Source organism: Leopardus geoffroyi, chromosome B3 (genome assembly GCF_018350155.1).
Source record: "Leopardus geoffroyi isolate Oge1 chromosome B3, O.geoffroyi_Oge1_pat1.0, whole genome shotgun sequence".
NCBI lineage: Eukaryota > Metazoa > Chordata > Mammalia > Carnivora > Felidae > Leopardus > Leopardus geoffroyi.
Window position 1 is genome coordinate 118,789,918 of NC_059337.1, and position 27,325 is coordinate 118,817,242.

Here is a 27,325-nt window from a genome sequence, read left to right on the forward strand (position 1 = left end):
TTTGCTATAACTATGTAAAATATAACCACTGGGGAAAACTAGGTAAAAGTCACACCAGACCTCTCCTCTTTTTACAACTTCCTATGAATCTAGAACTATATCAAAATAAAATGTTAAAACCAAAGTACTGAGAAGACTTCTTGTTTGGTAATAGGATAAACAAACACCTCCCTTTATCTCTCACTGAACTATAAAACCTGGACAGTATGCATCAACAACTATTTGAAGACCCTGAAAAGTAAATATTACAGGTGGATTTGGGAACAGCACCAGAATTCAAAGTATCACTGAACCTGCTGTGAACTTAACATTTCTTTCCTCTAGTATTTTCCAGCCTAAACTCAACACAATCCAAAACTCAGAAGTGAGCACTATGGCGCAGGTGGTGAGAAATACAGAAGAAGCCCTCTAGCTCTCGCTCAAAGCTAGAAAAGGGAACGTGTAACGCTCAGAAAAAGTGAGGATTCCCAAATCCTTTGGGAATTTTTCCTCTCTTTCTCCCCATCTTTTCATGTTCCAGTCCCCAGGTCTTCTGTGGTGAGTACAGCAAAGCAGCAGCAGCAGCAGCAGCAGCAGCAGCAGCAAGAGTATCTGAAAATAGAAAGCCTCCAGGGGTGAAAATTTAGAGGGGAACCTTCCTCTCCATTCAATGGAGCCCTTGCCTCCAAGTGGACAGGCCAAACTCCATTTTTTTTTTTCCTTTTCTCTGTGTCCTCAGGGAAATGAGTCCATAAAGTTGTTTATGAACTTTGAGCTCACCCTCAACTTATGTAGGTATGGACCCAATGTAATACATAACAAAAACTTTGAAAACTGAGATAATGGGTAGAGCTCCATCCAGAAGTAATCACTATCAGGGTCATCCAAGTGCCTCATTCATAAGGCTATTCCATTCACTTAAGCAATAAGTATTGGATGAATAAGGCCCCTTCTTTGTCCTCAAGGAGGTAGCAGTCTAGGATAGGATGTAGTAAATAATTGCAATTTAGTTTGAGAGCTGCTATAATAAAGGTACATACTAGATACAGAGTTATTGCAGAAGATGAAGCAATTCAATGGACAAGCTAGGGAGCACTTCAGAGAAGTGATTTAGCTGGAGCTTAAATGATATATTGTGGTATCCCTAAAAAGACAAGGTGGGCAGGACACAGCATCCTGGGAAGTTGGAAGAGCTGGCAAAAGCTCAAAGGCAGAAGAGCATCGTATATTAAAGGAACTACAAGGAATTTGGTGAGAATAATCTTAAAGGAAGCACTGAAAAAAAAAAAAAAACGTAAAAATAAACAGAAGCACTGAGCTGTAAGATTGAAGTGTAGCTAGAAAACAGATAAAAAGTGTAGGTCCATAAAGGTACAGCTCCTTAAACATCACATTAAGAAATTTACCTTTTCTTCACAGATAGCAAAGTATAATTATGAATGGTACAATCAGACCTGTGACTAAGGATAATTCTAGATGTTTTCTATTTTCTGACTGTTGTGGACTAGAACAGTGACTTCCAAACTTTTTTGATCCCATACCCATTACTAAAAACTTTTGAGTATATCCCCTCAATATATGTATATTTATTACATTTAGACATTATTATGGTCAAATATATTAAATGTATACATATATTAAATGTACAAAGTAGAAAGTGTTTAAATGATGACATAATAAATAAAATAAGAGATGAAAAGTAGAAATAATCCAAACGCCCATCAACTGATGAATTAACTTTTTAAATTGGTATATCCAGCATTAGATGGTATATGCCTGGCTGGCTCAGTCAGTAGAGCATGTGACTCCTAATATCAGGGTTGTAGGTTCAAGCCCCATGCTGGGTGTAGAGATCACTTAAAAATAAAATCAGGGGTGTCTGGATGGCTCAGTCAGTTGAGCATCCAACACCTGGTTTCAGTTCAGGTCATGATCTCATAGTTTGTGGCTTTGAGCCTCACATCAGACTCCGTGCTGACAGTGCAGTGCCTAGATGGGATTCTCTCTCACTCTCTCTCTGCCCCTTCCCCACTCACTCACTCTGTTTCTCAAAACAAGCTTTTAAAAAATTTAATAAAATAAAATCATAAATTTATAAATTCATAAATAAATAAATAAAATTGGTGTATCCATACAACAGAATACTACTCAATAATAAAAAGGAACAATGCTGATACATGCTACAATATAATGGCCCTCAAGAACATTAAGGTAAGTAAAAGAAGCTGGACACAAGACCACATGTTGTATGATTCCATTTATATCAAATCTCCAGGAAAAGCAAATTTTTAGAGACAGAAAGTAGATTTTTGATTACCTGAGGCTGCGGTTAGAAATAAGAATTGACTACAAATAGGCAGAAGGGATTTCTAGGAGGTGATGAAAATGTTCTAAAACTGAATTGTGGTGATGACTATACAACTTTGTAAATTTACTAAAAATCACTGATTTGTACCCTTACAAGTGAATTTTATGTATATAAATTATTTGTCAATAAAACTGCTTGAAAACAAAAACTAAACATAATGTGAATATTTTAATGTAGAAATCTATGCAAAGTAAGTTCCTAATTGCCTAGAAAACAGAAAGGTGGAAGTAAAAAGGTTGTTAAGGGGCCTAATTGACAGTCAAAAGACACCATGGAGACCTAAATGTAAGACAGTGATAGTGAGAATGCAAAGAGGACTTGCTTCAAGTTAAAATGCAGAGTAAGGCTATCAAATTATCACATCAAAAATTACTGAGATTACATATTTAACAGGTACATATTACATCAATAAAATAAACAATATTCTTATTAATCTTAAAATTCCAAAAACCAGACCCAATCAACACAATCTCAGCTTTGCTCTGGTGAAAGAATTTTTTTATTTTTAAATGTTTATTTATTTATTTTGAGAGAGAGAGGGAGAGAGAGAATCCCAAGCAAGCTCAGCACTATCAGCACAGAACCTATGCGGGGCTCAAACTTGCGAGTCGTGAGATCATGACCTGAGCCAAAACCAAGAGTCAGATGTTTAATTGACTGAGACACCCAGATGCCCCAAGAGTTAATTTTAATTTAGTACCCTGAGATCTGAGAAATTCCTTCTTATGGCATTGTCATTACTTTACAGACTTAGCTCTGTAAGGTGCTCAAGCCTCTATTCTCCTTTACTTCTTAATCAATGTGTCACAAATCAGATAAAATGCAACACGCTGGACAGTGGTACAGTTTTGTGATATGTATAACCACTTTTTCTTACATGATTAATAGACTCTGAAAATAACACATTTTTCATTCCATTATGTTTTTCTGTTAAACAGAACTTTTTAATATATATAAACTAGTATTAACACATGATACTCAAAAAGAGGAGATGTGACTTAAATATCAATGTCAAAATACCTGGTTAATCTTTAACTCACCCCTCACTGCTCATTCTAACCCTGGTTTTATTAAGCACTGATTTTTTTTTTTTCAAAAAATTTTTTAACGTTTATTTTTAAGACAGAGAGAGACAGAGCATGAATGGGGGAGGGTCAGAGAGAGGGAGACACAGAATCTGAAACAGGCTCCAGGCTCTGAGCTGTCAGCACAGAGCCCGACACGGGGCTCGAACTCAAGGATCGGTAGATCATGACCTGAGCCGAAGTCGGCCGCTTAACCGACTGAGCCACCCAGGCGCCCCTTAAGCACTGATTTTCTAATTTACCTCTAACTACTGTCAAAATTGGACTTTCCTGATATTTATCCAGTTTTAAGACTTTCAAGAGATTCAAAGATGTCAAAATTCTTAAAGTCTCCTTTTTCCAAAGATTAAATTATCCCAGTGGGAGGGGGGAGTTCTGATTTCCTCCTGCTATAGTCAGAAAAGGCTTTTAAGATTCATCTTTCTTATAGTTTTTTCTTATAAATTCAAACAGTTATTTGAAATTCAGAATTAATGAACAAGTTTTCTTTTCCACAGATAGATGATGAAAGAAAAACATCTCTGTAAAATATCTCCATTTATGACAGCATGACTTTCTTCCAATCAGACCTCAACAATTTTCCTCACCTGTTCACTTCTCTTATCCTTAGATCACTAATATGAATGTTTACTGATTAACATACTATCTGTATCCTAATGAACAGGGACCTAGGAAGTTTTTACTGTCAATCCTCTGACACAGACTCCTCAATTTGTAAATTTGTAAAAGTAACTTGGAGTTAGTAAACTTCCAAACTTTCTCAGAAGCTAACATTTCTTTAAAATATTATAATCAGGTTAACAGGGCGCCTGGGTGGCTCAGTTGGTTAAGCATCCGGCTCCAGCTCAGGTCACGATCTCGCCGTCTGTGAGTTCGAGCCCTGCATTGGGCTCTGGGCTGACGGCTCAGAGCCTGGAGCCTGCTTCCGATTCTGTGTCTCCCTCTCTCTCTGCCCCTCCCCCGTTCATGCTCTGTTTCTGCCTCAAAAATAAAATAAACGTTAAAAAAATTTTTTTTAATATTATAACCAGGTTAAAAATCAAGATAAATCTATACTTTTAACGATACCTTATAACGTAAAATAATCCTGTCTTGATGAATGATTAAGCTATTACAATATTACTGAATTGACAAAAAGAAAACTTAGTACTTCACGTAACATGAAACATCATCCTATGCGTCAAAAGGCAAGACCTCCTTGGCAAAATGCAGAAAATAAGCCTAGCTCTATTAAACACTATAAATAGTTATGCATTAAGGGTGCCCAGGTCATTCAGTCAGTTGAGTGTCCAATTCTTGATTTCAGCTCAGGTCATGGGTATGGGACTGAGCCCTGAGCCAGGCTCCACACTGAGTGTGGAGCCTACCTAAGATTCTCTTTCCCTCTGCCCCTCTTCCCTGCTTGCATGCTCTCAAAAAAAAAAAAAAAAAAAGCATTAAAAAACAATGTCCTATTCAACACTGTACTAGACATTCTAGCTAGAGAATTAAGAAAAAAAATAAAATAAATCCAACTTGGAAAGGAACAAGTGAAACTATTTTTATAGAATGGATAAAAAAATGTGGTATATACATATAATAGAATATTATTTAGCCTTAAAAACGAAGGAAATTCTGGGGCGCCTGGGTGGCTCAGTTGGTGGAGCTTCCGACTTCAGCTCAGGTCATGATCTCACGGTTCGTGAGTTCGAGCACCGCATCAGGCTCTGTGCTGACAGCTTGGAGCTTGGAGCCTGCTTCGGATTCTGTGTCTCCCTCTCTCAACCCCGCCTCCACTTGATCTTCCCCTCCCCTCAAAAATAAACAAACATTTTTTAAAAATTTAAAACAAAAATGAAGGAAATTCTCACATATACTACATCAAATGTCCTTGAGGACATTATGCTCAGTGAAATAAGCCAGTCACAAAAAGACAATACTGTATGATTTCATTTATATGAGGTACCTAGAGTAGTCTAATTCATTGACAGAATCCTGGTTGCCAGGGGCGAGGGGATGGGAGTATAGGGAGTTAACAGGTATCAAGTTTCAGTTTCACAAGATGAAAAGTTCTAGAGATTGGGTTGTACAACCATGTGAATGTATTTACTGACATGACACTAAAAAAGAGTTAATATGGTAAATTTTATGCAATGCCAATCACTTCCTTACCACAAATTTTACACACTTTTGTTAAATATTTCATACACAAAAGGTGTTATACCTTTTTTTAAATTTTTTAATGTTTATTTTTCAGAGAGACAGAGCACAAGTGGGGAAGGGGCAGACAGTGAGGGGACACAGAATCTGAAGCAGGTTCCAGGCTCTGAGCTGTCAGCATAGAGCCCGATGTGGAGCTCGAACTCACAAGCTATGAGATCATGACCTAAGCTGAAGGTTGGAAGCTTAAACAACTAAGCCACCCGGGCACCCCAGTGTTCTAATTTTTAATAATGGGGTGGGGAGTTCCAGAGAAGAAAGTCACACAACTTCTGTTTTGCCAAAAATCTGTATAAGCATGAACTGAATGTCATTTTTCAATGGAGTGTCACTGTAATTTTAGAGATGGGAATACTAAAGAAAAAAAAAAGAATACTGATGAGTAGGATAACCAATAACCCCAAAGAAATATAATTTCTGCCTTCCACAATTATTCAAATTTTTTTTGCATGTTAAAAGAATGTTTACATATTCATCTTTACAAAAGAACTTTTATCATTTACCTCCTTCCATGGATTGAATAAAATGTCACAGAGTAAACACAATCATATTTGCAATTTCTATAGGGTGTTTTAGAAGTTTTTATTGTTGTGGCACCTGGGTGGCTCAGTCGGTTAGGCGTCCATCTTCAGTCTTCGGCCTAGGTCATGGTCTTGACGCTCCCGAGTTAGAGCCCCGCGCAGGGCTCTGTGCTGACAGCTCAGGGCCCGGAGCCTGTTTTGAATTCTGTGTCTCCGTCTCTCTCTCTGCCCTGCCCCTGCTCACATTCTGACTCTCACACTCTCTCAGAAATAAATAAACATTAAAAAAAATTTTTAAATGCTTAAAACAGGGGCACCTGGGTGGCTCAGTCGGCTAAGCATCTGACTCTTAGTTTTAGCTCAGGTCATGATTTTGTGGTTTGTGATCAATCAAGCCCTGTGCTGGGCTCTGCGCTGACAGTGCAGCCTGGGATTCTCTTTCCCTCTCTACTCCTCCCCACTTGCACACACATACACACACACTCTCTCCCTCTCTCTCAAAATAAATTTAAAAATGCTTAAAACAAAAAATAAGGCAAGTTAATGACAAAAGGTTTTATATATGTTTGTGTATATATGCATATATTGTTGTTATTGTTATTTAATATACAATATTTTACACTAACCATTATTCCCAATCTATGTCTACTGGAAAACATCTCATCTTGTTTTTAAATGAAAAATGAAACAGAACAGCTTTCCCATTTATTACACTTTGAACTAAAATATACTGTTTCAAAGAATGAAATCATTTACAACAATGTGGATGGAACTAAAGGGTATTATGCTAAGTGAAATAACTCAGAGAAAGACAGATATCATGATTTCACTTACACATGGAATGAGAAACTCAACAGATCAGCATAGGGGAAGATAAGGAAAAATAAGATAAAAACAGTGAGGGAGGCAAACCATAAGAGACTCTTAAATACAGAGAACAAACTGAGGGTTGCTGGAGGGGTAGGAGGGGGAATGGGTTAAATGGGTGATGGGCATCAAGGACGGCACTTTTCAGGATGAGCACTGGGTGTCATATGTAAGAGATCAATCACTGGGTTCTACTCCTGAAGCCAAGACTACACTGTATGTTAACTAACTTGAATTTGAATTGAAAATAATAAAGTAATATAAACTATATTATTTCATAAACTCAGTCAATTCTGATTATTCACAGTAAAGAGCAAACTTCTGAGATTACCTCTATTGTCACAATTGCTGGCTCAGTCATTTTCCACTGTAGGATATCTACCTGTGAGTACCTAGGAAATAGGACTGAACCAATGCTGCCAAATTAGGCTCATATCTAGACAGCAAAAAAATTTTCTGGGTCTAAGAGATAATGAGTATATGTATATATATATAATAGTACATATTAATTATAGCTTATTTCCCACCTATAGTGAACAACATCTCCATGTAATACTTAGAGGATAATCTAAAAATATTACCCCATTACATCCAGAAATTAAGTACTAGCTATATTCAAACCTGCGACAGGTAATTTATATAAATGGTGAGTAAGTGTGATTAATACAACCAAATACTCTACAACTTGGTAAGTTTTCTTGTTCCATTGGAAAAAAATGTTTAATTACCAGAAATTTAGCAAGTAAAATTGTACAATCCAAAAAGAGCTTACACAGTTTTCCTCAAAAGCAGCAGAAAAAACAAACTTGATGCATACAAGAACACTGGCACTAGTTTCTTAAATCTACCATATTGGAAACCAGTTTCCCAAATAATTCTCCAATTATTAAAATAAGGGGGAAAAAAACAAGTAGCCTTTGAACTAAAATAAAAGAAATATAAACTACATTGTTTCATAAATTCAGTCAATTCTGACTCAAAAACAAAAAACCGAAGATGCAGATCTTATTTTTTAATGTTTATTTATTTTGGGGTGGGGGAGAGACAGAGAATCCCAGTCAGATTCCATGCTGTCAGCACAGAGACCAATAAGGAGCTCGAACTCAGAAACTGTGAGATCATGACTTGAGCTGAAATCCAGAGTCAGACACTCAACCAATAGAGCCACCCAGATGCCCCCGAATTTTATTTTGCATCTTGTTTATAAATTTTTATCTCTATTTTTCATTATGCTGCTTTGTTGATACAAACAAAAATTCAAAATCTATTTCACCTCTTCCTGTTTAGGCATCTTATTTTCAGCATCATACTCTACTCAGACAGGAAACGCACGCAAAATTCTTACTGGACTCAGACACCATAATTTCCTGCCAATATTCCTCTTTTCATATATTATACATGTTGTTTATATTCTTCATCTTAAAAGTAATACAAACTGTGGCCCATTATATTCTTCCAAGATAGCTACAATGGGAGATTCCATCCCATTGTATCTCTTCTTATAATGAGATGTTGATATTCCTCCCTTCAAGTGGTGTGGTCTATGTCTAACCCCTACTCTGAACATAGGTGGGCCTTACTGACTACTTCAACCAACAGAAAAAAGCAGATTTAAGACTATGTGACTTCCAAAACTAAGTCAAATATGCCATGCAACTTCACCTTGTTCTCTTGGGATGCTCTCTCTTGGAACCTAGTCACCATGCTGTGAGGAAGCCAAGCAGCCAAAATGAAAGGTCATGTGTAGGTGTTCTGGCCAAGAGCCCAGGCTGAGGTCCCTGCCAATAGCCAGCATTAACCACCAGACACATGAGTGTGCAAGCCTTCAAACGATTCCACCGCCCAGCCAATCAAGCCACCCCACCCTTCCAGCTACTCCACCTCAGGCTACATATTAACGGAGACAAACTGTCCCCCCAAGTAAGTCTTAACCAAATTACAGAAACATAATCAAAATAAATGACTGTGGTATGTTTTGAACCACTAAGTAAACAATAGATAACATAAGCTCATAAATAAAATTTGAAAAATGCACAAAAAGAGGAAGAAGAAAACCTTTAATTACACTAAGTTTCACCACTGTTAACATTTTGACACATATTTTACCATCAAGAAAATATTTTGCCCCACTCACCTAAGATTTCAAATGCTTTATTTTTACTGGAATAAAGGGCCAAGTTTTAAAAGTAGTCAACTGTTTGTATCTAACTAGAAATAGGAGGGGAAAACATTACAGTCATTCTACTTTTCTTCTCTTTACTCTTTCACATACCTGTCCTTAGTGAGGTATCTGAGGATGGCTGGTACACCAATATTCCAATCTATGGATGTGAATCAAGACCTTGGGTTGCAACAGCAGCTGTACTGGACCTCCTCCCTGGAAGAAGTTGCTGAAGCCCCAAATCTGAAATTTTTAAGGAAAGAAAATACTAAATATAAACATTTCCTTTCAATCACTTATAATTCCATCTCCACAACTAAATGGGTGCTGGCAGAGTAGGTTAAGATTACATGTAAGTGAACACACAGGTTTCACTAAAAGTGGAGTAATGCGGATTCAAGATCCAGCTCTACTTACTAGATATATGATCTTACTGAAAGAACGAATTAGGGCACCTGGGTGGCTCGGTTGAATGTCCGACTTTGGCGCAGGTCATGATCTCCCGGTTCGTGAGTTTGAGCCCCACATTGGGCTCTGTGCTGACAGCTGGGAGCCTGGAGCCTGCTTCGGATTCTGTGTCTCCCTCCCTCCCTCTCTCTCTCTCTCTCTGCCCCTCCCTTGCTCACACACTCTCTCTCAAAAACAAACTTAAAAAAAAAGAATAAATTCTCTGTGCCTAAGTCCCACCATGTAATGAAGACTGTGGTGACTGGATTAAAATCTTGGGCTAGGAGTTAGAAGATCTGGGTTCTAAACTCAGTTATCATTCTGCCTTGCTGTAAGAATTTTGATACTTCTCTGGGTTCAGATATACCATCTCTAAAAGGAGAGGGTTGTTTTAGATAATGGTTCCTGAAATCTAATCCTTAAACAGATGCCAGCCATGACTAAAAAATGGGTGTAAAGTTACCAACTGTGCTTACTCTGAGATTGTCTTTCCTATTTTTTGTTATTAAAATGGTTTATTTTATGAGATGATGTGATAGACAGTAGTATAGTTTTTTAAATATCTTGAAGAGTCAAAATCAAAAGCCTATAGCCCTATGTAAACAATACAGAATTCTTTTTAGAAATTCTTGTATGTATGCAACTTACATGAGCTCTAAAACCCCCTCTACTTCTAACATTCCACATATTTACTATTCAACTAGCATTTTTTAGGTACCTAAAATGTGACAGACACTCTACCAGTTGCTGGGGAAGCCCCAAAATAAATAAGATTAGTCCCTGCTCCTAAAAATCTCCCAATCTAATAGGGAAATAGACACATAAACCTCAAATACAATTTAACAGGCTAAGTTTTGTAATAGAGGCTTTACACCTTGCAACATACAAGAGATGAAATAGCGGAATGAATGAATTTTTAAATTAAGTAGGATTTTTAAAATTATTACTTAAGATTTTATTTGCAGGGGGTGGGGGCACCTGGCTGGCGCAGTCAGAAGAGCATTCAACTCTTGATCTCAAGGTTGTGAGTTCAAGCCCCACATTGGGTGAAGAGATTACTTAAATAAAACTTTAAAAAATGAGATTTTATTTTTTTAAGTAATCTCTACACCCAATGTGGGGCTTGAATTCACAACCGTAAGATCAAGAGTCACGCACTCCACCAACTGAGCCAGCCAGGTGCCCCAAATTAAGCGGGATTTTAGAGCTTTATAATTGTATGAAGAATTACTCAACCTCTTTAAATCTCAATTTCCTTACTTGCAAAACAGGAATGATTACAGATAACACAGAGTTGTGGTAAATAGATAAAATGTAAAAACAAAGGACAATCCACCCAAAAATTTGGCTTATGTACTTTCCAGAAGACAAATTAAAAATGTATCATATATTAATGACCTGGCACAAAAGGGATTATTTACAACACTGATTTACACTCAGGGGTACCTTTGTCCACTAACTTCTAAACATCTGAAGGCTTACAACCAAGTTTGCTCCATTTATATTCCTAGCACCTAGTACAATTCCTTAATAATGGCAAGTATTAATAAATAGTTTATTAGAAAAAAGGACTGAATGAACGAATGGCTTTTTTAAAAAACAGGAACTAAAGTTATAATAGCTGAAAGTAAAAATTCTTAAGTTTTCATTCAAAACTAATTTTAAGTGTGTATTTTAAGTACCCAAACCTGTCATATTAGAACCTGGATACGCAGGCCTGTTTTAAAAAGCAAAACAGGGGTACCTAGATGGCTCAGTCGGTTGAGCAACCAATGCTTGATTTTGGCTCAGGTCATGAATCTTAGGGTTATGGGATCAAGTCCTGTGTCAGGCTCTGCACTAACAGGTTGGGGTCTACTTAGGATTCTCTCTCCCCTTCTCTCTCTCTGCCCCTGCCCCACTTGCATGCACACACGCACAGGTGCACACACACACACACACACACACAGGTGCACACTCTCTCTCTCTCTCAAAAATAAATAAACTGGAAGGAAGGAAGGAAGGAAGGAAGGAAGGAAGTGAGAGGCTCAACTGACTAAGCCACCCAGGTGCCCAGGGAGAGTCTGTTTTTAGAATATCTCTGGGATCCAGGCACCTGGTGGCTCAGTCGGTTAAGTGTCTAACTCTCAATATCGGCTCAGGTCACAATTTCACCCTTGTGGGATAAAGCCCTGTGTGGGATTCCACCCTGGGTGTGGAGCCTCCTTGGGATTCTCTCCCTTTCTCTTTGCTTCTCCCCTGCTCATGCTTTCCCTCTCTCTTGCTGTCTCTCAAAATAAATAAATAAACTTTTTTAATGTTTTTTTTTTTTTTTTTTTTTTTTGAGAGGGAGAGAGAGGCAGAGAGAGACAGAGCACGAGCAGGGGAGGAGCAGAGAGAGGGAGACACAGAGGCTGAAGTAGGATCCAGGTTCTGAGCTGTCAGCACAAAGCCCAACATGGGGCCCAAATTCATGAACTGCGAGATCATGACCTGAGCAGAAGTCAGTTGCCCAACCGACTGAGCCACCAAGTCAACCCAAAACAAATAAACAAACTTTTAAGAAAATGTTTAGAATATCTCTGGGGTTGGTGGATCATTTCTCCCATCTACCATAGCCTACATAACTAAATTAATAAGGAACAAGGAAATACATCCCTAACCTCTTCAGAGATCACTAAAAAGCAAATTAGGTTCAATATGTACTTTGTTTTCTATGGCAAGCACAGGTCTAGAAAGTTTTCATTAATCTCTATGAAGATTTTCATTAAAAACAAAAAAAATTGAGTTTTGATTCCTCACCTACCTTCTACACCTCATTTTCCCTATTTATGATATTAGATTTAGTCCAAAACAGATATAATCAGTTCATGCAGAGATTTCTATTTCTAAAAGACATTTTCTAGAAATCTATTACATGCAAAACAAACAAACAAACAACAACAACAAAAAAAACCCATAAATGTTAAATTAGGGTGAGGAAAGACCACCAGAACAAGGTACCAAAGTAGAAATCATAGATTGACTATAAAAATGTAAAACAGGGCTGCCTGGGTGGCTCAGTCAGTTGAGAGTCCGACTTTGGCTCAGGTCATTATCTCACCGTTCGTGGGTTTGAGCCTCACATCAGGCTCTGTGCTGACAGCTCAGAGCCTGGAGCCTGATTTTGATTCTGTGTCTCCCTTTCTGTCTCTCCCTGACTCACGCTCTGTCTCCCTCTGTCTCTCAAAAATAAATAAACGTTAAAAAAAAAATTTTTTTTTTCAATGTAAAACATCTATGAGTGCCTGGCTGGCTCAGTTGGAAGAGCATGCAACTCTTGATCTAGGGGTCCTGAGTTTGAGCCCCACACTGGGTGTAGAGATTACAATCAATCAATAAATAAATAACTTTATTTTAGATGTAAAACATCTACACTGCAAAAGTCATCATGAAGGAAAGTTAAGACATGAATGACAAATTAGTAAAGTATCTACAATATAAAACAGAGATTTAATGCCCTTAATGTATAAACAGCTCCTATAAATTAATAAAACAACATGGGTAGAATCACATGAAAATATAACTTACGAAAGAAGAAATAAAATCATAAGCACAAGATGTAAATTTCATTAGTAAGAGACACAAATTATCATTTCAGATTGACAAATACTAAAAATATCAGTAAGATCCATACTGTTCTATAAGGTATGTGTTATAATCATATAACACATCAGTAAGATGTGAATCAGTAAGATCCATAAGTGTTCTATAAGGCATATAAAATCTGGCACTCCTATTCACTACTATTGAGATTCTATCTATCAACAGTTTATCATTGTAAGAGCTTTCAAGAAAATAAAGACATTTCAAAATATGCCCATCCTTTGACCCAACAGTCCCAAATGTAAAAAATCCCATTCTCGGGATGCCTGGGTGGCTTAGTCAGTTGAGAGTCTGACTTCAGCTCAGGTCATGATCTCACAGTTCATGGGTTTGAGTCCCACATTGGGCTCTGTGCTGACAACTCAGAGCCTTGAGCCGGCTTCAGATTCTGTCTCCCTCTCTCCCTGCCCCTCCCCCCTCTCAAAAATAAACAAACATTAAAAAAATGTATTCTAAGTAAATGGATGTGTTTAAATATATATGTACAGAAGAGCCATTGCATATGCCCAGCACGAAGCCAGTGTTCAATTAGTATCTGATGAATAAATAGTACTGTTGAATGATCATAGCATTTTTCATAATAGCAAAACTGTTACCATTACAGAAGTATCTAATAAACCATGATATATCCATACATTGAAATCCTATACAGCCATTAAAAATGATAATGCAGGGGCAGGCGCCTGGGTGGCTCAGTCGATTAAGCATCTGACTCTTGATTTCAGCTCAGGTCATATCTTGTAGTCAGTGAGTTTGAACTCCGGGTCGGGCTCTGCGCTGATAATGCGGACCTGCTTGGGATTCTCGCTCTCTTTCCCTCTCTGCCCCTCCCTGACTTGTGTGCACACATGCACACTCTTTCTCTCTCTCTCTCTCAAACTTAAAAAAAAATTTTAATAATAATGCAGATCTATAATTATTAATTAGGGAAAAAAAAACAGTAAACCATATGGTGGTTCCTCAGAAAAAGTAAACACATAATTACCACATGATCCAGCAATTCCATTTCCAGGTATATAACCAATAGAATTGAAAGAAGGGACTCAGATATTTTTTACAGCAAAGTTCATAGCAGCATTGTTTATAATAGCCAAAAGATGGAAACAACCTAAATGCCCACTGAAAGATTAAATGATAAGCAAAATGTGGCATACACATACAATGGAATATTATTCAGCCTTAAAAAACAGTGTTCTGACACATGCTACACCATGGATGAACCTTGAAAACATATGCTAAGTGAAATAAAACCAGATACAAAAGGACAAATATTGTATGATTGCATGTTTTTGAGATATACAAAACAGTGAAATTCAGACAGAAAGGTAGAATGGTTGTTGCCATGGGCTGGGGGAAGGGGAGAACAAGCTGTTACTGTTTAATGTGCACAGAGTTTCAGTTTAGAAAGATAAAGTTCTAGAGAAGGATAGTGGTGATGGCTGCACAATAATGTGAATGTACTGAATGCCACTGAACTGTACATTCTGAAATAGTTAAAATGAAAAAAATTATAACGTGGTTAAAACAGTAAATTTTATGTTATGTATATTTTATTACAATAAAAAAATTATAATGAAAACAACACATCTTCTAGACTGGAATAAACACTGTTTATTATTTTTGAGTTGTATTCATAAAAAGTGAGATTTAAAAAAATGCATTATTATGGTTATTTCTGTTCTATTATTATTATTATTCAGTACCCCCTACACAAGTCATCAAGAATAGTACCAAATGCACACCTGTCAGAATGACTAAAATCAACAACACAAGAAACAACAGGTGTTGGCAAGGATGTGGAGAAAAAGGAACACATGTGCACTGTTAGTGGGAATGCAAACCGCTACGGCCACTGTGGAACACAATACTGAGGTTCTCCAAAAAGTTAAAAGTAGAACTACCCTACCATCCAGTAATCTCACTACTAGGTATTTACCCTAAGACTACAAGAACACTAATTCAAAGGGATACATGCACCCTATGTTTATAGCAGGATTATTCACAATAGCCAAGATATGGAAGCAGCCCAAGTGTCCATTGATTGATGACTGGATAAAGATGTGGGGTGTGTGTGTGTGTGTGTGTGTGTGTGTGTGTGTGTGTGTGTGTGTAATGGAATACTATTCAGCCATAAAAAGAATGAAATCTTGCCATTTGCAACAACATGGATGGAGCTGGAGAGTATAAGGCTAAGCAAAATAAGTCAGAGAAAGACAAATACCATATTTCATTATATGGACTCTAAGAAACAAAACAAACAAGGGAAAAAGAGAGAAATCAAGAAACAGGTTCTTAATTATAGAGAACATACTGATGGTTATCAGAAAGGAAGGGGGTGGAAGATGGGTTACATAGGTGACAGAGATTAGAGAGTGCAGTTGTCATGATGAGCACAGGATGAGGTATGGAACTGTTGAATCATTATACTGTACACCTGAAACTAATATAACACTGTACATTAACTGGAATTAAATTAAAAACCTAAATATAAAAAAAAAATAGTACCAAATGTAAATATTCTTCATCTGAGGTTCAAAGCATAGCTCTGTAAATTACAGTTCACATACCTATTCTAAATAATAAGACACTAAATCAGAGTTAAAACATGTGGCTTCTGTGCTTTTTACAAGTTACTTAAGATGAAAGTCAAATAAATTCCCATGTAAACTAACTCTCATCCTCTTCAGCAAAAAAATCAAGCTATCTAGAATATAGCAAAGAACTCCAGTAAGAAGAAAGATCTCAAGTATCTGCATATGCACATTAGAAAATCACCAGAAAACTGAAGAATAAACTACCGAGATGTGATCCTTTGAGAATACACAGCTTATGGTCAAAATAAGCAAAAAGAAGGGCCAAGTAGGACATCAAAGTAAACATCAAGAATAGAAAGCTCCAACCAATCCCATCTTGCCCCTTGCATCCTCTGAGAATGGTCTGACTCTGGTATAACTCACATATTTGATTAGGGCATACCGAAATAATTCATTCCACAAAGGAGTGAAAGGTATGTAAGGGGTGAATCCAAATTTAGTCCTATCTGAAACTTTATTGAGCTCAAGTACCAGAAGTTTCCAGGTGTGGGAGCAGTGCTCTGCTTATCCAGGTGCACTCTCACCTCATGAGATGCTGCCCTCTGGCACACTCTATAGGCAAAGTTAAGTCAAGTCAACACACTGCTCTCCACAAGAAACCAAGACACCTATTTTAAACTGTGAAAACATTTGGGTCACAATTAGCACTTAAAGAGGACGAGAAAAGTAGGGGCACCAGGATGGCTCAGTTGGTTACACATCCAACTTCGGCGCAGGTCATAATCTCGCGGTTCGTGGGTTGGAGCCCCACATCAGGCTCTGGGCTGACAGCTCAGCCCAAAGCCTGCTTCAGATTCTGTGTCTCCCTCTCTCTGCCCCTCCCCCACTCACACTCTGTGTGTCTCTCTCTCAAGAAGAAATAAAACATTTTTTTTTAATTTTTTTAAAGAGAGAAAGAGGGGCGCCTGGGTGGCTCAGTTGATTGAGCATCCGACTTCAGCTCGGGTCATGATCTCGCGGTCCGTGAGTTCGAGCCCCGCGTCGGGCTCTGTGCTGACAGCTCAGAGCCTGGAGCCTGTTTCGGATTCTGTGTCTCCCTCTCTCTCTGCCCCTCCCCTATTCACGCTCTGTCTCTCTCTGTCTCAAAAATAAATAAACGTTAAAAAAAAAAAAAAAACTAAAGAGAGAAAGAGAAGTAAAATGGAAAAGATGAGTGCATCACCTATATTAAGGATGAATACCAATCTCATTTTTCTTTCAATTCTGTGTATAGGGGGCAGGTCACCATATCAAAAATGTTTAAAATTCACTGCTGTAGGGAAATGCTTGTATGTTTACACCTGAAGACAAGCAAAAATATGTGTGTAATACCAACAAAATAAAAATAAAACAAATGTCCATCTTTAGAAGAAAAGATAAATTGTGGTACAGTCTTACAATGAATACATATATCTGAGAAAATGAATCATGGTTACACACACTGATATGGATGAATCTTAAAAACAGAATACTGAGGTGTGCCTGGGTGTCTTAGCTGGTTAAGTGTCTGGCTCTTGATTTTGGCTCAGGTCATGATCTCACAGTTCATGGGTTTGAGCCTCACATCGGGCTCTGTGCTGACAGTGCGGAGCCTGCTTGGGATTCCGTCTCTGTCTCTGTCTCTGTCTCTCTCTTTCAAAATAAACTTAAAAAAAAAAAATACTGATTAGCCAAAGCAAATAAAAATATATACGTAGTATAGGTATATGTGTGTAACATGGTTCCATTTTTACATCTAAAAAATAGGCAATACTAAACAATATAGTTTTGAAATACATACAAATGCAGTAAACTTAAAGGAAGGGAATAATAAAACCAAAATAAATTTCTGAATAGTTTCATCCCCAGTGGAGAGGCAGGTGAGTGGAAATCAAGGAGAAATATACCAACAATATTGGTGATGTTCTATTCCTTAACCTGGGTGATGAGTTCACAGCTATTGGTTTTATTACATGCTTCATTACTTACATACACAGTACCATATTCTCGTCTGTGTATTAAATACTTCATAACGGGAAGGGAAAACAGAAAAGGAAAAGAGAGGGGAAGGAAAAAGAAGGATGGACACCTATAACATAGGTCAACATGCACCTCCTATCTCTCCCTGGGCAGGCAATGTAAAGTCCCATTAAATATAAGCTTCGTTCTGGGAATGCAAGCTGGTGCAGCCACTCTGGAAAACAGTATGGAGGTTCCTCAAAAAACTAAAAATAGAACTACTCTACAACCCAGCCATTGCACTACTAGGCATTTATCCATGGGACACAGGTGTGCTGTTTCGAAGGGACACATGCACCCCCATGTTTATAGCAGCACTATCAACAATGGCCAAAGTTTGGAAAAAGCCCAAATGCCCATCAATGGATGAATGGATAAAGAAGATGTGGTAAATACATACAATGGAATATTACTCGGCAATCAAAAAGAATGAAATCTTGCCATTTACAACTATGTGGATGGAACTGGAGGGTATTATGCTAAGTGAAATTAGTCAGAGAAAGACAAAAATCATATGACTTCACTCATATGAGGACTTTAAGAGACAAAACAGATGAACATAAGGGAAGGGAAACAAAAATAATATAAAAACAGGGAGGGAGACAAAACAGAAGAGACTCTGAAATATAGAGAGCAAACAAAGGATTTCTGGAGGGGCTGTGGGAGGGGGGATGGGCTAAATGGGTAAGGGGCATTAAGGAATCTACTCCTGAAATCATTGTTTCACTATATGCTAACTAATTTGGATGTAAATTTTAAAAAATAAAAAATCAAATTTAAAAAAATATACAAGCTTCATCCAGAAACCCCACTAAAACATAAGATTTTTTTTTAAGAACACAAACCTGAAATGAAGGCAATTTTTCTATCCTCAGTTTAAAAAAAAATTTTTTTAACGTTTATTTATTTTTGAGACAGAAAGAGAGACAGAGCATGAATGGGAGAGGGGCAGAGAAAGAGGGAGACACAGAATCGGAAGCAGGTTCCAGGCTCTGAGCTGTCAGCCCAGAGCCCGACGCGGGGCTCGAACTCATGGACCGCAAGATTGTGACCTGAGCTGAAGTCGGACGCTCCACCGACTGAGCCACCCAGGCGCCCCTCTATCCTCAGTTTTTAAAAATTAAAATGATACCTGATGTAATATAAGAAAAAGGAAAGTAAGAAAGTAACTTAAAATAATACATTATAATATGTAAATGCTCAGGTATAACCATCTTAGATTTCATATTATTAAGGAAATAGACACTGGCACATATACACAGAAATGCCATGCACACGACATCTACAAAGTAGACTGACACAAATGAGTTGTACTGGAAAATCAGATGCCAAAAGGGGCAATGTCATCGGTAATACGATTTTCCAAAACAGTTAACAACTCATTAAAGTTCTGAACAAAACAAAGTACAATGTAAGACTAAAGTAGTTGCATTCCTGGAAAATTTAGTGTCTATTAAAACCATACAAAATACTACTTTGTTTAAATGTGTTTAAATGTGTTTAAGTGTGGGGTGCCTGGGTGGCCCAGGCTGTTAAGTGTCTGACTTCCACTCAGGTCATGATCTCACAGTTCGTGAGTTCAAGCCCCATGTCTGGCTCTGTGCTGACAGCTCAGAGCCTGGAGCCTGCTTCAGATTCTGTGTCTCCCTCTCTCTCTCTCTGCTCCTTCCTCACTTGCACTCTCTCTCTCTCAAAAATAAACATTAAAAACAATTTTGTTTGTTTTTTTATTTGGTTTGGTGCAAAAAGGTGATTTTATTAAAGCAAGAGGACAGGACCCATGGGCAGAAAGCTGCAAAAAAACCTTTTTTAATGTGTTTAAATGCATAACAGAATTAACATCAGATAAGTGCAAACAGGTTTTTCACCTACAAGATCTGGGAAAAAGTTCAAAAATCATGCAGAACTGTCTCCAACATTGTAGAATATATGGCATTTTTGGCTCCTGCTCATTGAATGCCAATAATATATACCCACCCCACCTTCATTACCGTGGCAACCAAAAGTGCACCTTCAAAAATTCAAACATTCATAGGGGTACTGACCCCATTGAAAACCAGTGACTACAAGAAAGGACAAGTCCCAGTGTGGCCTCCATACAGCCTTTATTTTCATGACACCATAAAGCTGAATGTAATGATAAAGCCTACCCAATTTCTAACTTTGGCAAAGAAGAAATCCTCATACAGCGAAGAAATTTATTATTAGAGAAAGTATAAAGGCAGACTAAAACACAAGGATACTTACCCTAAATGAAATTGATACATTAAACCAAAGGTTGGCAATTTTTTCACCCATGTGACATCAATCTTTGAGGGCAGTGTTATTTTGCTAAAATACAACAAATGTCCCAATTGAAAAGCACTGTAACACTCAAAACATGTTATAGTTTACAGAGCATTATTTAATTTGAATCTTTATAGCAATTCTATGAGACAGATACCATTATTCTTTTTATATCACTTATAAGGAGAACAACAAAAAAAGGTCAAAGTCACAGAGCTGGTAAACTGAGAGACAGGACTTCAAGTCCTCGGATTTTAAATCCTGTGTTCTTTCCATCAAACTATACTGCTTCACAAAGATTCAATATGGCAATACAGATAAAAAGAAACTCACTAGGATACCTAGGTGGCTCAGTCGGTTGAGCATCCAACCTCGGCTCAGGTCATGACCTCACGATTCATGAGCTGGAGCCCCACATTGGACTCTGTGCTGACAGCATGGAGCACACTCGGGATTCTCTCTCTCCTTCTCTCTGCCCCTCCCCACCTTGTTCTGTCCCTCTCTCTCTCTCTCTCTCTCTCTCTCTCAAAATAAATAAATTAAAATAAAAAACTCATCAGTCAATACAACAGAAATGTTAACAGCAAAAGATCAATATAAAATCTCGATGTATTTTGATATATCACAGACAGTTGTACTACCCACGGTAGTTATTTCTGAATATGAGAAATTTTTAAAGATTTTTAAGTAATCTCTACACTCAACATGGAGTTCAAATTTATAATACCAAGATCAAGAGTCACAGGGGTGCCTGCGTGGCTCAGTCAATTAAGCATCCAACTCTTGATTTCAGCTCAGATCATAATTTTACAGTTCATGGGATCAAGCCCTGCATCAGGCTCTGTGCTGTCAGATTCTCTCTCTCCCTCTCTCTCTGCCCCTCCCCCGCTCATATGCGCCCGCACCCTCTAATAAATAAATATACTTTTTTTAAAAGAGCTGGGGTGCCTGGGTGGCTCAGTCGGTTGAGCAGCCGACTACAGCTCAGGTCATGATCTTGCGGTCTGTGAGTTCGAGCCCTGCGTTGGGCTCCGTCCTGACAGCTCAGAGCCTGGAGCCTGCTTCCAATTCTATGTCTCCCTTTCTCTCTGCCCCTTCTCTGATTGCTCTCAGTCTCTCTCTCTCTCTCTCTCTCTCTCAAAAATAATGAACAATAAAAAATTAAAAAAAAAAAAGAGAGAGTTGCATGCTCCACTGACTAAGCCAGCCAGACACCCCAGAAAAAAGTAAAATTTTAGCAATTACCATGACATATAATATGTAATTACTTCCTAACATCGAAAAGGTTCTGGATCTCAATTTTAATCAATCTTCTACTTAATCCAACATTCCAGAACCACACCATTGATTCCAAGAGTTAAAGGGTTAACAATGTATTTTTTTAAAACCTTTCCATTTGGGGAGAAATGCATAACCATTAAAAACTTTATAAAATCTCGGCTTAACCACAGCACCTCTAACATAGTTACTAGATCAGTCCTTTCAGAATAAATTCTCTGAAGTTCATTTGAGGATAACAAAATGATGAGATGGCATATTGAATTAGTTCTCATTCATGACTGGTAGATTACTTTAAAACTCTAAATAGTATTATGCTATGCTTCTTAATTGATAATACACTTTCATAGATCCAAACACTCATGTGCACACAATAGTTTACAATATAAGACAAAAATAAAAGCAAAGGCATACTCAGAGTTTGATGTAAAAGGAAAAAGGAAGTAGTATATCTTATTATTTCAACTGAAGTAATAAGGAAGATCATTTATCAGCAACCACAGTCTTCTTAGACTCATCTCTAAAGGGCAGAATAATATATTGTCTATTGCTTTTTAGGAAGACTAATCTACAAGACTCAACTCTCCACTAAATTGAATCCAAAACCCAAGAATAATAATTTGGCATTTCTATTTTATGTCTTTTAATGTTTATTTATTTTGAGAGAGAGAGAAAGAGAGAGTGCATGTGTGGAGAGGGGGGTGCAGAGAGAGAGTGAGAGAGAGAATCCCAAGCAGGCTCCATACTCAGCATGGAGCTTGATGCAGGGCTTGATCCCACAACTGTGAGATCACAACCTGAACCAATATCAAGAGTTGAAGGCTTAACCAACTGAGCCACCCAGGAACCCCTTGACATTTCTTTTTTTTTTTTTTTTTAATGTTTTTATTTATTTTTGAGACACAGAGTGTGAGCAGGGGAAGAGCAGAGAGAGACAGAGAGGGAGACACAGAATCCGAAGCAGGCTCCAGGCTCTAAGCTGTCAGCACAGAGCCCAACGTGGGGCTTGAACTCATGAGCAGAGAGATAATGACCTGAGCCAAAGTCAGAAGCTTAACCAGGTGAGCCACCCAGGCGCCCCTTGAATTTCTATTTTAAAAGAAACAATTTCTTTTCATCTATACTTCTAAATTCACGGGTAAAGTTTGAGTAGGGTGAAGACTTTAGGTAGTGAAAATATGCAAGCATATTAGTTATAAACTACACACATGCTGTCTTATAACATACTTTTTAAGATTTTATTTTTAAGTAATTTCTAGACCCAAACATGGAGCTTGAACTTATAACCCCAAGATCAAGAGTCACATACTCTACAGACTGAGCCAGCCAGGAGCACCTGCCTTATATTTTATCTCACCATTTTGTTCCTCTTTCCCAAAGAAGAGTTATACTCAGTCATAACTATGATTGTTTAAGCCAAAAACTCTACCTCAAACAAAACCCTAATTTTCTCCCTCATACACAGTTACTTCCCTTTTCCTGGCTTGAAATTCACTCCATTACAACTTCCATAATCTCTGTGATATCTATACATACTGCACTGACTTTTTTTATTAGTAGCTAATGGAAAATATATGCAATAGAGCTTAATATCAATTGTTTGAATATTTTAAAATGCCAGCACAAATACAAAGAATTAAGCACTTAAGCACTTTATTATATTGAAAAAAATTGCAATTCATCTTGAAAAACCTCAAATTCAAAGTTGCTAAGACACACATTAAAATTAGATTTAAATGTCTTACCCAAAAGCCTCAAAACATGCCATAATCCCCAGACATATTTGCAGAAATTTCAAATACTGATTGACCAGTGTTTTGGGGTCATTATACATATAGATATGGATATGGAAATGGATATAGATATAGATATCTGTCTAAACACAGAAACCAAAAAGGAATTACAGGACTTACTTGAAAATTTAAGAGCTACCATATATAAAGCACTTATATAGGCTAGGCATTGTTCATAGAATTCAGATACAGTACGTATATAATCTCATTTCATCAGCATAAAAAACAAGAGGTAATGGCTATAATTCAAATTTCGTTTTTATTTTTTTAATATTTATTTTTGAGAGAGCAACAGAGTGTGAGCAGGGGAGGGCCAGAAAAGGTGGAGGGGAGGGGGGGTGCATAGAATCCAAAGCAGGCTCCAGGCTCCCAGCTGTCAGCACAAAGCAGGACACAGGGCTCAAACCCACGAGCGGTGAGATCATGACCTGAGCTGAACTTGGACGCTCAACTGACTGAGCCACCCAGGAGCCCCTATAATTCCAATTTTAAAGATGAAAAACTGTGACTTTGAAAGATTAAAAAGATTTCTACGTGGTGCAAATTCACCGAAATAACAATACACACAATATGTCAAATACACAAACAATGCATAACTAGCTCAAAAAATAACATAAATCTCTCTCAAGCAGCACTAAGAAACATAAATGCAAATTGGCAAGCAGTGCTAAAGCCATGAACCCACTAGGGTCCTAGTCCAGAAACAGTGGCAGCTGGAAGTTTGGCTTCCCTGGGGAACAGGGACTAAAAGTGCTCCATATAAGACAGAGGGTTTATCAGAGCTAAGCCAGAGCAAGGGCTGGGGTAGGGCTCCCTCATAAAGAAAACTTGGGGTGCCTGGCTGGCTCCGTCAGTGGAGCATGCAACTCTTGAGCTCAGGGTTGTGAGTTCAAGCCCCACAATGGATACAGAGATTACTTAAAAATAAAATCTTAAAAAAAAAAAAAAAGAATACAACTTACCAACTCTGCCTGGAGGTATGGTTTATACTAAATCATTCCAATGAAGGTTGCAGGACACAGACCCAGCTTCAAAACCAAAAAAGTAACCAGGCCACCTGCTAGCTCTGTGACTAGATCTGCAATATCCACACTATCACCAATATCTCTGAAGGGCAAGAACTCTAAACCCGGTTCTAGAATTGGGGTCCACAGGCAAGCATAAAATTTCTATACAAGGAGGGAGGTGAACACAGAGGGACAGTGAAAGCTCACTACGTCTCAATAATATTTGCAAATGGTATATCTGAAAAGGGGTTAATATTCAAAATATATAAAGAGGGTATATAACTCAACGCTAAAAATAAACATAATAATAATAATCTGATTAAAATGGGCAGAGGGCCACACCCAGTGAAAATAATCCAGTGAAGAATGGGCAAAAGACATGAATAGATACTTCTCCAAAGAAGACATCCAGATGGCCAACCGACACATGAAAAAATGCTTAACATCACTCATCATCAGGGAAATACAAATCAAAACCACAATGAGATACCACCTCACACCTGTCAGAATAACTAACATTAACAACTCAGGCAATAACAGATGTTGGCAAGGATGCAGAGAAAGAGGATCTCTTTTGCATTGTTGGTGGGAATGCAAGCTGGTGCAGCCTCTCTAGAAAACAGTATGGAGGTTCCTCAAAAAACTAAAAATAGAACTACCCTACAACCCAGCCATTGCACTACTAGGCATTTATCCAGGGGATACAGGTGTGCTGTTTCGAAGGGACACATGCACCCCCGTATTTATAGCAGCACTATCAACAATGGCCAAAGTATGGAAAGAGCCCAAATGTCCATCGATGGATGAATGGATAAAGAAAATGTGGTGTGTTACTCGGTAATCAAAAAGAATGAAATCTCGCCACTTGCAACTATGTGGATGGAACTGGAGGGTGTTATGCTAAGTGAAATTAGTCAGAGAAAGACAAAAATCATATGATTTCACTCATATGAGGACTTTAAGAGACAAAACAGATGAACATAAGGGAAGGGAAACAAAAATAATATAAAAACAGGGAGGGGGACAAAACAAAAGAGATTCATAAATATGGAGAACTGAGGGTCGCTGGAGGGGTTGTGGGAGGGGGGATGGACTAAATGACTAAGGGGCATTAAGGAATCTATTCTCGAGATCATTGCTTCACGATATGCTAATTTGGATGTAAATTTTAAAAAATAAAAAAGTTAAAAAACAAAAAACAAAGAAACAAATAAATAAATAATAAAATGGGCAGAGGGCCTGGGGCGCCTGGGTGGCTCAGTCGATTAAGTGTCCAACTTAAGCTCAGGTCATGATCTCACAGCTGGTGGGTTCAAACCCCCCGTTGGGCTCTGTGCTGACAGCTTAGAGCCTGGAGTCTGCTTTGGATTCTGTGTCTCCGTCTCTCTCTACCCCTCCCCCACTCATGTGCATGTGCTTGCACTCGCACTCTCTAGCTCTCAAAAATAAATAAACATTTAAAAAAATCTTTTAATGGGCAGAGGGCCTAAATAGGTATTTTTCCAAAGAAGACATACAGATGGCCAAGAGACACATGAAAAGATGCTCAACATTACTAATCATCAGAGAAATGCAAATCAAAACCACAATGAGCTATTACCTACACCAGTCAGAAAGCTACTATCCAAAAGAAAAGAAATAACAAGTGTTGGCGAGGATGTGGAGAAAAAAGAACCTGCATGCACTGTTGGTAGGAATGTAAATTGGTGCAACCACTATGGAAAACAGTATGAAGGTTCCTCAAAAAATTAAAAATAGAAATACTATATGATCCAATAATTTCACTACTGGGTATTTACCAAAAGAAAGCAACACTATTCAAAAAGATATATGCATCTTTGTTCACTACAGCATTATTTACAATAGCCAAGACATGGAAGCAACCTCAGTGTCCATCGACAGATGAATGGATAAAGCAGATGTGTTACACACACACAGACATACAAGAGGAATATTACTCAGCCATAAAAAAGAATGAGGTCTTGCCACTTGCAACAATATGGACAGACCTGGAGGGCATTATGCTAAGTGAAATAAGTAAGACATCAAAAGACAAATACCACATGATTTCACTTATATGTGGAATCTAAAAAGCAAAACAAAATAGAAACGGACTTATAAACACAGAAAATAAATTAGTGGTTGCCAGAGGGGAGAGAACAGGAGATAGACAGAATAGGTAAAGGGGATTAAGAGGTACAAACTTCCAGTTATAAAATAAATAAGTCATAGAGATGAAAAGTACAGCATTGGGAATATAGTTAATAATATAACAACACTGTATGGTGACAGATGGTCACTATATTTACTGAGATGAGCATTGTATAATGTATAGGATTGTCTAATAACTATATTGTGCACCTGAAATTAATATAACATTGTATGTCAACCATACTTCAATAATAAAAACTTAAAGAAAATAATAGAAAATAATTAAATTTTACTTTCCTTTAAAAAAGAAGACAAATCTGTTATATTCTGGACATTCCATTCTCCATTTCCTGAATGTGTAACTAATTAAGACTTTCTGGTGCTTCCTCATACCCATGGGTATTTGTAAGATAAATCCTCATTACTTAAAATAACCAGAAAAAACCTACCACTTAATAATCATGATAATCTGGAAAGTTTTTTTTTTTTTAAATGCAATAAAGTTACAAAAACCTATTTCTAACTGGTAGCCTTTGACAACTCCAAAACTAAAGCATACAGGTTGCCACAACTAAAGAAAAGTGTCTTTATAAGTAAACTTGTTGATTATGTCTAAGCAAACTTTAAGTGATGCAGGATCTCTCAAATTTACCCTTCCTATTATCAACCAGACACAGTCCTATTATCAACCAGACACAGGACTTTCCTACCACTAGGAAGGGAGTGGTTTCCAGCTTTAGGATGACACAATTGAAAGGTTCCGAAAAGGAATTAAAAATAGTCTCTAGAAGGAATAGCTCAGAATAAAAAGTGTGTTTTAGTAAAACAAACATCAAATTAGTAATCCGTTACTTAAATTCTAGACCTACCTCTATCACTAACTAGTTGTGTGACTTTGGCTAACCTAACTTAGGCTTCAGGTTCTTTTTCCCTACTAATTCTAACATTATAACATTCTTTAAAACACCTGACAGGAATGTTTGCTCCA

The 27,325-nt window shown here is 37.7% G+C and overlaps 1 protein-coding gene across 13 annotated transcripts in view; it reads right to left on the minus strand.

Moving 5' to 3' along the window:
* The window catches only part of NUMB (NUMB endocytic adaptor protein), a 197,935-nt gene that overhangs the window by 146,992 nt on the left and 23,618 nt on the right, over positions 1–27,325 (minus strand). For 4 of the 13 annotated variants that reach the window (XM_045451473.1, XM_045451476.1, XM_045451474.1 and 1 more), the window contains exon 2: positions 9,292–9,423. The exons of the other annotated variants lie outside the window; for them this stretch is intronic. The gene's annotated coding sequence lies outside the window, so the exon portion shown is untranslated. The remainder of the gene's footprint in view (positions 1–9,291; positions 9,424–27,325) is intronic. 13 annotated transcript variants of the gene reach the window in all.